General features: G+C 40.3%; 1 non-coding gene across 1 annotated transcript; it reads left to right on the top strand.

Annotated features, from left to right (window-relative positions):
• Positions 1 to 904: 904 nt before the first annotated feature.
• Positions 905 to 1007, top strand: LOC128197309 (U6 spliceosomal RNA). Its single transcript, XR_008249696.1, has one exon. It is a non-coding gene; the product is annotated as a U6 spliceosomal RNA (small nuclear RNA).
• The last annotated feature ends 15749 nt before the right edge of the window (positions 1008 to 16756 follow it).

Below are 16756 nucleotides of genomic sequence, written 5' to 3'. Positions count from 1 at the left end.
AACTGAAACAAATTATTAATAAATAATAATATTTGTGTTGACAGTAAAAAAAAAACTACCAACTAACAACTCATAAAAAAATTAACTTTTTTTTCATAAGCTCTCGTTTTCTCTCTTTTCGTCTATATTTTATTTTTATTTATTAAATTTATTTAAATACTACTGAGTTTTTACAAATTTTATTTGTATTTAACTTTATTATAATATTTTTATTAATTTAATATTCTTTTGAAACTGGGTGTCAAACAAAAAAAACATATATTTTGGTTAGATATATTTACACAATAATATACATATATTGTTTTTGTCCTTTTATATTATTAAAACATTGTTTTTTATTTAAAGAAGGGTATATGTGTACACGTAATAGTAATAGTTAGGTTGAAAAGTAGAGTGGAACATAATATTATCTTTTTCTTTGTACAGAGGTTTAATTGCTCCTTTGAAATAAAAAATGTTTAATTGTTTTATTTGGAAAGTAATCATTTTATGCTGCAAACACTGACAAAAAGACTATATTGCACAGAAAAGCAGAAGAGAGAGAAGAAAAAATTAACGCTGTTTCTGTTTATTTAACGGAAAAGACTTAATTGAGGCAAATTTTTCTAAGTTTGGATGCAATTGACACTTTTAAACCATATGTAGACGAAATTGCAACTTTTTTAAAAGAGTGAACGAACTTGACACACTTAAACAAAACTGGGGATAAAGCAAGCAATTAAACCAAATTAAATTAAGATAATTAAAAATACAAAAATCAATTTGCGATTTTACAAATCGACACAATGAAATGATTTAATCTAAACAAATATCTTTTATATTTCCCGTGGATCATGTTACTCCCATACTGTATAGTTTCAATAAAAGTTTAGTGTTTATATAGTTACAGACTGCATGCTAGCTTGTCCCTTTGGGGACATATGATAAAATTGGAACGATACAGAGAAGATTAGCATGGCCCCTGCGCAAGGATGACACACACAAATCGAGAAATGGTCCAAATTTTTTTTATTTAATTTTTTATACATGAAGAGTATTTTTAGTTTGACGTTAAAATTTTTTTTTATACATGAAGAGTTTTTTTAGTTTGAAGTTTCTTATAGTTGGTAATGCATGATAATCATAAGTTCTCTCACAAGAGTATTTTGTTCTTCATAAACTGGTGATTTAAATGCTTTTACAGGGAATTCATGATAGTTGTAGTATTCAGAGATACTTTTTTTACACACATGGCCCCCAACAACCAACAAAACCATGTTTGGCACTTGATGCAAAATATTTCTTGGCCGAACCTTCTAACATCTTTCCTTTGAACTTTTCATAATAAAAATAAAAAAACCTGATAAAAAGGGCACCTGACTTGCCACCACAAACATCATGTTCAGATTGCAAGCAATAAGAAATTAGCAGACGGGAACTGTTCACAATGACAACAGCTAATATAGTACCACATCGAAAGAGTTTTGGAAACAAAGTACGTTTATAAAGTAAACCTCACCTTCAACCTTATATATTATGGTCGCCAGCTTGTGTGACAGACTCCCTCTAAACATTAGTTTAATTAATTGCAAGATAGTTATTCCTTATTTTGTTTTTATCAAGTTCTTTTTTAAATTTACATAATATATTTTAATTGGTTGCAGGAAAACAATGTTTTATCATATAGAATTTTACCAGAAAAGAAAAATACAATGTCCTATACAATTACTCTTATGTGAGATAGTAGAAAATACTTTAAATGAAAAATAGCTTTTATAATTAACACTCAATTATTTTATTAATTAAAAAAATTTAAGTATGAACAAAAATAAGTAAATTTAATTGAGTTTTGTTTTATAAAGATTATTATTTTTTTAAAAATAAAACTTTTTTCCTTCTTTTATATCTCTTTTAATTTTCTGATTAATCTGTTCGTTTGTTTAAATATTGACACATGTATTGTATGATTGAACGACCACTACGATAAGAAAGGGAGACGCTCAGCAAGGATAGCCGGTTTGCGATAAATAAACAAACCAATCCCGTGAGATTAAGGTAAGTCAAGATTAATGGTAATGGACCAGGATTGGCCCGGTATTAAGACATCACTAATCTTGGGCCCATGCTAAAAATTATAAATATGGGTCAAAGGGGAGAGGTAAGTGATCGCATTTACTGTGCATTTATTCCTGTTACATTGAATTGTCGAATGGTCCATCTACTGACTTTGGCATCGGAGAACTTTTAACAGGTACACCTTCGAACGGAAGAGCGAGACAAAAGACTAGGGAGCGAGACCAGACAGTGGAAGAGAGCAAATTGTAAAGGTGTTTGGCGACTCGACCTCGTAACCGAAACATTTTGGCGCCTACCGTGGGGTCGAGTGACTTAAACCCAATGGTGGGCACGAGAAACATGAGCTCGGACGACCTGACAGAGATGATTAGGATGTTACAACAAAAGATGGAGGAGATGCAGCAACTCCATGAAGCAGAGCTGGCAGCCGTTCGAGCGGAGTGTTTGACACAGATTGCCAAAGAGAAAGTTGCGGAGGACCGTGGAAAGGCCGCCCATGAAGACGAGACGAAGCATAACAGTGGACCAGATAAGACTTGGAAATCGACCGAGCCGGAAGCCGATGAGAGTAAGGCCAAATCTGTCCAAGCCGAGAGCGCCGCTATGAGTAAGGCGATTATGGACGTCCACATATCCGAACAATTCGTTCCTCCACAATTTAAGTTATACGATGGGACAACCGATCCAGAAGCCCACATCAAGACCTTTACCAACACGATGGCGTTCCGCACCAGCATCGATGCCATATGGTGTCGAGCGTTTTCCTTGTCACTAGAGGGGGAGGCGTTGTAATGGTTCAACTTGTTGCATCCCAATTCCATTGAGAACTTTGAGGGACTACGACGTATGTTTAATTGCCAGTTCGTGGGTAGTAGTACTTAAGACTTAACCATCTTCGAGCTGGTGAACCTTAGGCAAGGAAAAGAGGAAACTCTGAAAGCCTTCATTGACCGCTACCAGAAGACTGTGCGGCGAGTAAAAGGACTGAACCCTAAGCTAGACCTCCAATACGTCCTGCCTGCACTTAAGCCAGGACCCTTCAATGATAGCGTCTGCCGTCGAGCTCCTAAGACCATGGAAGAACTGCGAGAGCGAGCGGCTGATGAGATAAGGGTAGAGGAAATGAAGCAGTCCTATTAGAAGGAGAGCAAGGAGGTAAAGGGGGACAAGGCGGACGGGAAGAAGCCTAAAAACCAGTCCGGAAAATCCGGGGGATTCAAGTAGAGAGAACAACCTAGGGGGTTGCGTTTTTAGCAGTATATTCCGCTGAACGCCCCTCGAGCTAGGATATTGTAGGAAGCCCTAAGCACTAAGCTAATTCGAGAGCTGAAGAGGCGTCCCACGCCACCAAGGGTGGACGAAAACAAACACTATTTATACCATAATAACATGGGCCACACCACCGAAGAATGTGTGACTCTAAAAGACAAGATCGAGGAGTTGATCAAGGCGGGTCAACTTAAGAAATACGTAAAAGTCGAGCGATCGGTCGAACATGCCAGGCAGTCACAACGTAGTCCGCGGCGAAGGAGCATGGAGAGGAGGGAATATAGGGATCGCCTTCGGTATGGGGGGAACGATCGCTCCCGAACAGAGAAGAGGCGCAGCAGGAGCCGCAACAGGAGTAATGACCGACCGTTGCGCTATCATATCCACACCATCTCCGACGGGTTTGTTGGGGAGGGTCTTCATCATCCGCGAGGAAGCGACACGTGCGGGCTCTCTGATCGGTGCACGACGTGGACAAGCCTAGGAGAATTATGCCACCTATTACCTTCACTGGCGACGACTTCCATGCTCCCGATCCAGAGCAGGATGACCCCATGGTTATCACGACTTAGATAGCTAGGTATAGCGTGAGTAAGGTATTGATCGACCAAGGCAGTTCGGTCAACATCCTCTATTAGAAGACGTTCCAGAGGATAGACTTATCTGAAGAGCTCGTGGTCCCTTATAATGAGCATATAGTAGGATTTGTCGGGGAGAGGGTGGATACCAGGGGCTACGTAGACCTTCGCACCTGTCTCGGTACCGGTCGAGACAATGAGGAAAAAAGCGTGAGATACATGTTGGTTGAGGCCAACACGTCTTATAATTTATTATTGGGCCGACCTTGCCTAAACGCATTCGACGCTATCGTATCAACCCCTCACCTAACCATGAAATACCATCAGAGAGGGGGGCATTATGCACCATCCGCGTAGATCAGAAGACGGCACGAGAATGTTATGCAGCCGGACTAAAGCTTTACCCTCACTCCACGAGAATAAAAGTGAACTGCTTTGAGGTAGCCATGGCGGATCTTGAGCCCCAGATTAACACTAAAGATCGGATGGAACCATTGGGGGAGCTACAACCGGTCAAGATAGGCAAGGATGATGCACACATCACAACCATGGTCAGGGGCTTATCCGGTGAGATCGAGCGGGAGTTACGGTCCGTCCTCTAGCGCAATCGTGATCTCTTCGCCTAGACGACGGCCGACATGCCTGGGATTCATCCCTCAGTCATGTCTTATAAATTGGCACTGTTCAAGTAGGCAAAGTAGGTCGCCCAGAAGAAGAAAAGATTAATCATTAAGAAGCGGGAGGCGGTGGAGGAGGAGGTAAAGAAGCTGAAGGAAGCCGGATTCGTTAGAGAAGTAACCTACACCACTTGGCTCGCCAATGTGGTTATGGTGAAAAAAGCCAGCGGAAAGTGGTGTATGTGTACTGATTACACCGACTTGAATAAGGCTTGTCCCAAGGACGCCCATCCACTACCCAGTATCGACGCCCTGGTTGATGGAGCTTCAGGCCATAAAATGTTAAGTTTCCTGGATGCGTACTCCGGATACAACCATATTCTTATGTATGCCCCAGATCAGGAGAAAACTGCCTTCATCACGGACATGGCCAGCTTTTGTTACGAGCTCATGCCTTTCGGCTTGAAGAATGCTGGAGCTACGTACAGGCGCTTGATGTATAAGATTTTTTCAGAGCAGATCGGTCGGTGCATGGATGTTTACGTAGACGACATGGTGGTCTGATCGATCGATGGGAAGCGACACCTAAAAGACCTGAAGAAGGTCTTCAGACAAGTCAGGCGGTACAGAATGAGATTGAACCCCGTTAAATGCACATTCGGAGTGGCAGCAGGGAAGTTCCTCAGTTTCATGCTCACCGCCCGAGGAATAGAAGCCAACCCCGACAAATGCGCGGCAATCCTGTAGATGCAAAGTCCCACTACCTTGAAGGAAGTCCAAAGGATGGTCCAACGCCTGATTGCGTTGTCCCGGTTCATTCTAAACTGGCTGAACGTATCCTTCCGGTTCTAAAGAAAATGAAGAAAGAATCTATTGACAATTGGGATGTCGAATGCGAGAAGGCATTCCCAGATGTGAAGACGATACTGATGAATCCACCGGTCATGAATAGGCCAATGCTGGGAGAGGATCTGCAAGTCTTCTTGGGAGTCTCAGAAACGATCGTCAGTTCATTGACAAGAAGTTGTGCGAGTTTTACAAAGGATTGTGGATAAAACATGTGACCAACTCCGTAGAACATCCTCAGACAAACGGCCAGGTGGAAGCCGTGAACAAAACTATCGTTGCAGAATTGAAGAAACGACTGGGGGAGAGAAAGGGAGCTTGGGTTGACGAGCTACCAGAAGTCTTATGGGCTTACATGTGCATTCCGCACGGAACAACTGAGGAAACACCCTTTAACTTGACGTATGGAACTAATGCTATGTTGTCGGTCGAGTTGGGAGAACCCTCTTTACGATGACAGGTGGAAGATATCCGGATGAATGACAAAGAACTTAGGGTGGAGCTGGACACCCTGGAGGAACGACGTGTGTAACACCTCGATTTTCAAGATGTCACGGTGTAAAAAATTTTCACAAAATATTTTCATAAAATAATCCTTTAATACAATCAAACTTTATTTGATTAACATGCGGAAGAAAAACATAATTATAAACGTTGTCTATTCAAAACAACAATATCAAATAATCTCTTTTACAATAAAATACCCAGTCTGAAAACTTTTAAATAGAATAAATGATCATCCTCGAAATAAAGATCCCAACTCTCACGTCAGCTACTTCGATCCAGTCATATCTGTAACATTATCTACTCCCGTACAAGTATGATCATCGTAGGTGGAAACTACAACCACAACATGCAATGGTGAGCTAACAGAATCAGATCATATAAACATTCTTGACTATTAAATATCAACTTAGAATAAGATTTTCGAACAATACATATCATCATACACCTTCACACATCTTCACATGACATGACATCAAATCATTTACACTTCCAAATTCAGAGTCATCAGCATATAATCATACAATCATTTAGTCAAAGTAATCAATTCACACCCAAACTCTCTCGGTCATTCACTTACTCGTTCCTCAATTTGTTTGAAACCATTCACTACATATTGAATCACCACCGGATCACTCACATACAACATAAGGTCAAGTCACCTCCCACCACTCTATTAAAGAGCTTCACCAGGCCGATACACTTTACCATGCCATTACACCACGACAATTCCCACCACTCTCTAGAAGGCTTCACCGGCAAGTACACTATTTCCCACCACTCTCTTAGAGCTTTACCGGACAAGTATACACTTTCCACCACCCTCTTGAAGCTTCACCGGACAAGTACATTCCCACCACTCTACCCTCAAAGAGCTTCTCCGAATAAGTACTAGTGCTCCTCCCATCACTCTTCCAAGAGCTTTACTGGGCACCACAACTTAAACCCAATTCCACAATAAATAAAAATATCATACTCACACAACCAAACGAAAAACTCGTATATACTATACATTCATAATACCATAATAAAATAATAATCAAAATAATTACAAGTCAAAACTGGGAAATATATACTACATACACACTATTATATGACAACAAATAAAAACTCAAACCCATTAAGTACTCAAGTACCCTCACCTAGGTACACCAATCACTCACCAACCTTTCTCTCGTTCCCTAACCCTCATCGTCCAACTTCTCTCTTTTTATCAATTAATACTGCAGGTCGCACTCAACATAAATGCACCAAAACACACAACAAAGCACCTTCATATTTTGCACGTAAACCATCCAGTACATATATTCAATCAGTTCAATTGAGTTTACATAATAAAGTCTTATAACATAGCTTCTTTTTAACCCAAAAGTTTTACTGCACTTAAAGAAATAAGCCTATGTGTCCACTTCCAAAAATCTAACCATAAAAGTAATGATGGAAGCAGCTTCACTCTTCAAGAATGAGCGGCTTCTCGGACCAGAGGTGGCAGCGGAATTGGAAAACGCAGATGCAGTTGGAGGTGCATGAAAGGTGTTTGTGAAAATGTCTGGTGCGGTTTTTGGAGTGTGTAGGCAGAGGTTCTAGCTCAGACGGCCTTCCAATAGGGAAGGAAGCTAGAGATAAGTGTGCTGAGAAGGCACAAGTCAATGAACTTGAAGAAGAAGTGGCTGGAACCAATTCAACAACATTTCTTTATACAATTCAAGTTTCAATGCACAAATGTTTAAACTGCACTGAAACAATCACATTCTATAATTTACAGTAGTTGTAGCTTAAAATGCAGCAAAATGTGATGGTTTAAAGGTGAATTCTGCATATAGGCTTCTCAAGGACCATTTGAACATTGCACACAAGTTTCAAATGACAACATACACTTGCTCAATTGGTTAGAATGCATAGACACAACCAGTGGCTTCATATGACAACAGCAATTGCTTAAAATGCCGAAAAATGCATTGAAAACTTTTACAGATTTAATAAAACAGTAGATGCAAAGCTGGCTGGTTCAAATAAAGACTCAAAGAATGCCTAAACACTAGATCTAACTGCAGGATATCAGCTAGAAGATTTAAAGTAACCTAAAACCACACAAAGACAGCAAGCACGGTGCAAACACTTGATTTAAAACTGTGACAGTTTTGAAATCTAGAATTTAATCAACTCAACCATTCATTTTTCAATTCTGTGATTGATTGGAGTTGCTATCACTTGAGACATGCTTAAAATCATAAAAGAAACTTGTATCAAGCTTTAGACACAACAAAACTGAGCAGAAACAGTATTGACCAAAGCAGACCTGAAATTGACATCATGAGGCTTCTAACGTTTTCTCAGAGATGTTTGAATGTTTCTCCTTCACTTGCCACTCACCGTGTATGCGGAGAGAGCAAAGACTCTCACTCTCCAACACTCACTTCATTTTCAAGTGAAAGCTAGGTGATAACGATTGAAAATACCGTTATTTATGATGCAATTTTGATATTAAATTAACCCATTTTGACTTAGAAGCTTGCTTGAACTCATGTTTTTAGTATAGTTTTGTCAATAAGTGAGTAGAGGGTATAATTAATGATTTTATCACCAAATTCCCTTAATTTTGTAGGTTATTGGTATGATTTGGAAGAAGAGCAAAAGTATCAAGGAGTTGGAATGTAGAAAAAAAGAAAAAGAAGTAGTGTAGAAAAGTCAGGCTGAGGGCCCCCTCACGGGCCCTGAGTGTCAGTCAGTCAAGGCTAAGCATCCCTTTGGGGTCCCTGAGCGCCAGTCAAGGTTGAGCGCCCCTTAGGGGCCCTAAGCGCCAGTTTCATGTATCGCACACTGCCTGGGCGCCCTTCCAGGGGCGCTGAGCGCTAGTTCTCTCGTAGTTTCACCTGCTTGCCCGCAGTTAGGGCGCTGAGCGCCAGCGTTATTGGGCTTGGACTTTATTTTTTCTCTATTTACGAACTTGCACGCCCTAGGGTTGGTATCTCTTGATGGTTTGAGCATAGAAACACACGTTTTGCCCCTTTGGAGGCAGATTTGGGGATGCGTGAGTTCTCCTCTTCAGTTTCTAGGGTTTTTCTATCTCTTTCATTCCATTATACACCTAGTTTCTTCATGACGATGTAGAACTAATCTTATTCTAAACTCTCATGTATTTGAATTTGTTTTGAATTATTATATGCTTCTTTCATTAATTGTTAGGGATTTTCTCCTTTGCTCTATGCTTATTCTATTCGGCTTTCTTTGTTATTGGGAAATACCTAGAAACCAGGATCTCGATAATTTCTCCCAAAATCAATATTGCCCAAGGATGAGGATAGGAGGGTTGGTTGTCTTAAGCTTCTATTCGTAATGCAGAATTAATTATTAAGGATGCAAGGAATTGTGGTCTAATAACTAAGGATATGCTTTCTTCGCCGAGAGATCGAGTTTTAAGTAATTTAGAGAGTGACGTTAACAATTTAAAGAAGAAGATGAATTCTTATATGCATGAAAGTAAGGATGGCGGAATCTAAACCCCAACAACATTATCATCTTATATTATCAACATCATCCATTCACTCTTGTGTTTTAGCCTCAATTGATCAATTTGCATTCATATTTACTTTTGTGGCATTTGCATTTAAAATCCAACAAAATATCTTTTCAGTCTTAATTAGTTAAGTAATTACACAATTGTCTAGTGCCATGAGTCTTTTGGGATACGATACTTGGTCTTACCATTTTAACAACGCTGAGCTCCAATTCTCTCGTAGTTTCGCCTACTTGCCCCTACTTAAGGCGCTGAGCGCCAGCGTTATTGGACTTGGACTTTATTTTTGCTCTATTTAAGAACTTTCACGCACTAGGTTTGGTATCTCTTGATGGCTTGAGCACTAAAACACACATTTTTTCCCCTTTGGAGGAATATTTGGGGATGTGGGAGCTCTCATCTTCAGTTTCTAGGGTTTTTCTTTCTCTTTCATTCCATTGTACACCTAGTTTCTTCATGACGATGGAGAACTAAACCTTATTCGTTGTTGGGGAAGATGTAACATCTAAACTCCCATGTATTTGAATTTGTTCTAATTTATTATATGCTTCTTTCATTAATTGTTAGGGATTTTCTCCTTTACTCTATGCATATTATATTTGGCTTTCTTTGTTATTGGGAAATACTAGAAACCAGGATTTGAAGAATTTGTCCCAAAAGCAATATTGCCCAGGGATGGGGATAGGAGGTTTGATTGTCTTAAGCTTCTATTCGTAATGCAGAATTTGTTAGCATAAAGCTAAAGAGCATAAAGCTAAAGAGCAGAAATTTTGGTGATGACTCAAAATCAAGTCTCAAGTGCTCTTATTACAGGAAGATCTTCATGAAGACTTGTTTTTATATTAAAGCTTTTATAATTTAGTAGATTTATGTATAGGATGTGATTTATATTTGATTCTATGTATTAATTGCCTCAGGTTGCGTTAAAATTTATATTGAATCAGAAAACCTCATTTTATACTCAAGATAATTGATTATTTATTTATAATAATCGATTATCAGTAATCAATTATGACTTGCCATAATTGATTATAATGAGCAATTATGAGAATTTTTAAGCAAGTTTTTTTTACCGTTGTGCATTCATTAAATGCATAATTAATTACAATAATTGGATAATTGATTATCACACGTTAATTAGTTGACAACTGATTTTTGGAGGTATCCTTGAGTGAGATCTCTATAAATTAAATTGGGACTCTCATTCTAAAATACGAAATAAAAAAATACGAAATAAGTGTATTTTGGAAAATCTTATCTACAGTGATGTTAACAATTTAATGAAGAAGATGAATTTTTATATGCATGAAAGTAAGAATGGTGAAATTTAAACCCCAACAACATTATCATCTCATATTATCAACATCTTTCATTCACTCTTGTGTTTTAGCCTCAATTGATCAATTTGCATTTGAAAACCAACTAAATATCTTTTCAATCTTAATTAGTTAAGTAATTACACAATTGTCTAGTGTCGTGAGTCTTTTGGGATACAATACTTGATCTTACCATTTTATATTACTTGATACGATTTGATACACTTGCCGATGTGTTAACACTAGGGTTAGAGTAGTCTTTCTATTTCACACGACCACTCGATATATCCTCCCTCCTGTTTGACCTAAAATTAGTTTTAATATACTCCTCTACCCTCTCCAATTTTCCCCGAAAACTCCTCCCACAAATAGATATCTTAATGCTAAATATCTAACATATTCCTTCTAAAACCGCCCACAAAATTAGAGCCATGCAAAAATAAAATAAGCACAACAATAATTCTATTCTCAATGGAAACGTGGAAGGGAAATAAAATTAAACCTACCACTTCGCTCTCCTGACAGCATGGACCTACTAGTGCAACCCAAAAAAATTAAAAGCCTTTAAAAAGCAGCAAAGAGAGGCCAGAAAGATTCAAACAACAATGAGAGAGATTATCAATGCACACAGAAAGAATTGGAAATCATTACCACGTTAAAATAATAATAAAATTAATTATATTTAAACCTTATTTAATCCTATTCCAAAAATTAAAATAAAAAGATTATCAATTAATTTTTATACCATCCTTAAACATTTTTATCACCGAATAAAATACCTTAATTAAATATTGGCTTAATAGCACTGATGGTCCCTATTTTTGTCAAGTTTGTTTGAAATGGTCCTAGTTTTTTTTTTCTGTTCAATGTTGTCCTAAAGAATGTAATTTATGTTCAATTTAGTCCTTTTTGCAGACAGCGTTTAAATCATTAACGACGCACTGTCCAGCTATGCAATCAATGACACATCACCCTTGACACGTCATCATCATCTCCTATCTCCAGAAACCCTAATTTCCCCTACACAGAAACCCTAGCCACTATGTAACCCTAACTGTCGTCGTCACCGTCATGGCCAGCCACCATCTTTGCACCTCCATCATCTTCTCCGTCCAGCAACCACCCAAAAAGACCACCCATGGCCACTTACCAGCACCTTCATTGGCGCCACTCGTGCATCCAACAACAACCACCACGGAACCCATTATCGCAAATCAAATGAACCCAAAACGAAAAAATAAATTCATGGAAAAAGATCAAGAAAGGACCACCCCTAATCGTGATCACCAGAACCAACATCCTTCCAAAGAACAAATCAGATACATACTCCAAAAGAAAATTCGAAGTTCAAAAACCCTAACATTCCCAATCTGAACCCTCATCCCCCACTTCGCAAAACCCAGACCTGCAAGTAAGAACATAATCCCTAAACACTCGCACAACAGAGAAGAACCAAGAATTCTCCAAATCAAAACAAATATCATGTATTCCAATTTACAAAAACCAGATAACACAACAAAAACCCCCAAATCGAAACCCTCAATCGCGAGTCCTATTGCTGCTAAACCGCCTGAGAATGGTGGACTTCTCGCATCGCGACTTCACGGACGCGCCAATGCTGCAACCCTCATCGCGCCGCGAGAAAGGAGTTCCCTCTCGTTTCTACGAAACTCTGACATACCCACTATGGTCAATTGGACCATTGCAAGCTTCAGTTTTCCTTTGGCGGCACACGAGTAAGGAAGCCTTTCCCCCTTGCATTCAGAAACCCTAATTTTTTGGGTGGGGAAGGGGCTGCCACGTAGCAGTCCCTCATTGGCTGCGTCATATGTTTCAGTCAAGGCAAGTCAGCAGTTAAGTGACATGACATTCACTTATTGCACAGCTGAATAATGCGCTGTTAACGATTTAAACGCTGTATGCAAAAATGACTAAATTGAACATAAATTACAATCCTTAGGACAACATTGAATAGAAAAAAACGAGGACCATTTCGAACAAACCTGACGAAAATAGGTACCATCAGTGCTATTAAGCCTTAAATATATAAAATTAGAAATTATAAAAATAAAAATACAACATATTTTTATTTTACCCGGGTCTTACAACGTGACCAGACGACGCTCCAAGCGGAGGCTTGCAAGCGGATGGTGGAAAGAAAATACAACACCAAAGTACGGCCCAGAAGCTTTCAAGATTGAGACCTGGTGTGGAGGAAAACTGGCGAGGTGCGCCGAACGACCTCCCATGGAAAGCTTGCTGCTAAGTGGGAAGGGCCTTTTAAAATAGCAAAAGCCCTCGGCAACAGAGCCTACTGCCTCACGTATCCGGACGGATGCCAAATTCCAAACAATTGCAACACCACCCATCTAAAATTTTATTTTAGTTTAACCTTTACACGTTGTATTTCTCTTTTTGATAAAATTAATGCAATACTCAAGGCGACATTGATCAGATCCCCTCGGACATTGGCTCCACTACAGCGCGCTGGGAGGAGCTCATGTGAAAGTTCTCCCCTTCCTTCGTCTTCCTCTTCTTCTCGGTAGGTGTGACTACGACGGTAGGAACGGTCTCCATGGAACGCTCACCGGAATAGGTTGGGGTGCGACAGCCACAATCACTAGTCCGACAAGAGGAACCGACTAGTGATTCCTCACTGGTGCTGAACCATGACTAGAAGAGGTCGTCCGAGGGTCTTGAGCCCTATAACTCTCTCCCTTCTATTTTTGGGAGGAAGTAAAGCTGGTCTTGCATGGCGTCGGCAAAGACATGCATCCTGAAAAGAAAACAAAAATTTAGCTAAGTTAAATGATAAAACAACAAGCAAATCCATGGAAAACACTATACCGAACTCCATTTGGTCAAAATCCTCATGACCCAAACATTCAACAAAGTCACAGGCACTTAGGCGGCGGGGCAGGGTGTTTATGATCCTCAGGGCCTCTAGCTCCTCCGGAGTCATTCGGCCGACTGCCCATGCACTTATTTTTCGAGGGTTCCTCGTCCAATAAATGGAGAACAGAGGGAGGTCCGCTTCATCATAGAATTCAGACCGACCGGAATCCCTTATTATTATTTTGAAGTATCTTTTCTTGAAATTCTTGAAAAAGACTCTGAATACGGCTTGAACAGGGTGCAATCCTGGATGGACGAAAGCGACACCCATCCTCGTCGTGCCAAGGGACAGATGTTAAAATAATGGAAGAGGAACGACACATTAGTGGTAATCCCCACAGCAGAACATAGTGCCACGAAGGCCTGTATGGCCGCCCAACCGTTATGATGAAGTTGACACAGGGCAATGTTCAGCTCTCGAAGAATGGCCGCTTGGAAGGCTGTGAACGACACCCGAACGAGCATCTAGTTGAACATGTAAGTATACACAAAGAAGAAGTCCTCCTGGATGGATCCCTTCCCATGAAAAACCCGTTCATTCGGGTGGCTCACTCGAAGGCGAAACAAACGAGCATCCTCCACGTCTCGTGCTATGTGCGAATGGTCAACCCACTATTGGAGCTCTTCTCGAGAACCGTAATCAGAGACAAAGCTAATAACATCATGGGAAGCCCAGCCATACCCCCTAATGCGCGGCCAACCATCTGCAAGCTCCGCGTCCTCCCGGTCAATCCAAACTCCACCCCTCAGAAGAAATAGGGATACCCCATTTATGACCCTCTCCCCACCGTAGAAAGGCGACCCAAGCTCTAATTCCCCCTCCCTCCGGTCAGGCTCTTCGAGAAAAGAAAAAGGCACACAGCTTGGAGACTTAGCATTGTTGGCTACCGCACCCCCGCCACCTTAACCCACCGACTCCTCAAATGAAGAAATACTGACAACAACCATTATTAAATTACCTTGGAAAAAGAATGCACCGAATGGTATAAAATGAAGATGATTAAAAGGTAAAATTGACGGTACCTTGCCTCCTTATTTATAGAAAAAATTTTCAAAATCGTTGCCTCATCACAATTGTTGAGATGAACCACAACCAACGGGCCAGATCGCATGACGCTCCCACTACCCGAGAGAGAGACCACATAGGCTAGTGACACGTGTTTTCCCGCCCAAACGCCATATTTGAAAAAGAAAGATCGCTAGGGACGACCGGTTATCACCACTTAAGCCCAACGTCACCTACGATGACTAGGGCTTGGGGGGCTTGATGTATTGTATGACCAGACGACCGCTACGATAAGAAAGGGAGACGCTCGACAAGGACGGCCAGTCTGTGACAAATAAACAAACCAATCCCGCAAGATTAAGGTAAGTCAAGATTAAGGGTAATGGACCAAGATTGGGCCGGTATTAAGACATCACTAATCTTGGGCCCATGCCAAAAACTATAAATATGGGTCAAAGGGGAGAGGTAGGTGATCGCATTTACTGTACATTTATTACTGTTACATTTATTACTGTTACATTGAATTGTTGAATAGTCCATGTACTGACTTTGGCATCAGAGAACTTTTAATAGGTACACCTCCGGACGGAAGAGCGAGACAAGAGACCAGGGAGCGAGACCACACAGCGGAAGAGAGCAAATTGTGAAGGTGTTTGGTGACTCGACCTCGCAACCGAAACAAAACATATTATAAATTTCGTAAGAATTTTAGTTAAATTGCAAGGTTGTGTTTGGAAAAGCATTTTTACAATAACATCTAATCTAGAAAAATGAGGACGAGAAAAAATAGAAAGAAAATAGGTTTAAACTCTCGGATAGTCTTCATATTTGTTGGAGAATCTCAAGTGGGTCCTCGTTTTTTCAACTGTCTCAATTAGGTCCATATATTTGCAAAATGTCTCAATTGGGCCCAAATATTTGACAAATTAAGCCAATTAAGTCATGTCCGTTAAGTTTTCACAAACGACGTTAAAATGTGATGACAATGAATATGCTGAGGTTGGTATTTTATTACGTGAAAATAATTAAATTATGACATAGAATTGAGTAAATTAAAAAAAAATAGAAAGATTATGGAAGTAGCATTAAAAAAACCCTAGAAGCTTCATTTCTCCTCACCCACAGAGCATCTCATCCTTCGTTAACTTCATTAGCCATCATCAGTCATGATCAACCTCTCTTTGCCAATTAGCACCGTAAAAACCCCAAAATGGCGATCCCTAAATCGTTCATGTTCTGTTCATCTTCACTCCTCTCTTTATCACCTTAAAAGCCCCAAAATGCAGAAACTTTGCATCTTCACTTTCAATATGCAGTATAAAAATGGGTGGAAGAAAACTGATTGGGATCAATGAGAAATTGGAATTAGAGATCGATGGAAGAGAGAGAGAAAGCGCCACGCATCCTGCAAGTGTTGGAAGTTCTCAAACAAGTCAGCGCCACATCCAACGACACCACACCTCCGATTCTCCAATGGTGAAGGTGTCAATGCCGCAAGCCGCTGTCAATGCCTTCACTATACAGCACCGTCGAGACTGCCACCGTGAGCGACCTTGCCGCCGCTGCCGCAGAGCGAAACCTGCCACCAACCATAGCCTCTTCTTCGTGTCACAAGCAACATCATTCAAACCTCCACCGCGAGTTCTCCCCTCATCCAGAAACGCAAGCAACAACGAACAACTGCACCTCCGCCGCGACGCAGAAGCGATCTAGTGTCCCCATCATCTCGTGCAAATCATGTTTTCTCCTTGGCGATTCTTAATCTGCAAACCCAGAAAATTAACACACTTCATCCCAAAATCAGAAATAGAAACCCTATAATTGCGCAGCCCCAATTCACGTCTTCAGCTTCCCTAAATCGTGAACTCCAACGCCTTCCACTTGCATCAGAAAATAGAAACCACGAAGAACCCTAAACACAAAACCCCATTCGTAAAAATGTCAAATTGCAGAAACCCAGAACAATGCGCTTTCTCCTTGCACATCTTCGAACCATCTTCATTCATCGTCATCACAAAGCTCACTTAGACAGTCGCCGTGAAGGAGAAGGAGCGAAGCTTATTCTCATAATAAATTTTGCCACGTCAAAAACTCTTAATTTTTAAAAAAATTCCACGTAATAAAACACTTTTACATAAGCGTGGACCATGTTA

The sequence above is a fragment of the Vigna angularis genome, chromosome 5, assembly GCF_016808095.1.
Source record: "Vigna angularis cultivar LongXiaoDou No.4 chromosome 5, ASM1680809v1, whole genome shotgun sequence".
NCBI classification, from domain to species: domain Eukaryota; kingdom Viridiplantae; phylum Streptophyta; class Magnoliopsida; order Fabales; family Fabaceae; genus Vigna; species Vigna angularis.
Note: the sequence above shows the minus strand (reverse complement) of the source record. Positions and strands in the feature narration are given on the sequence as shown.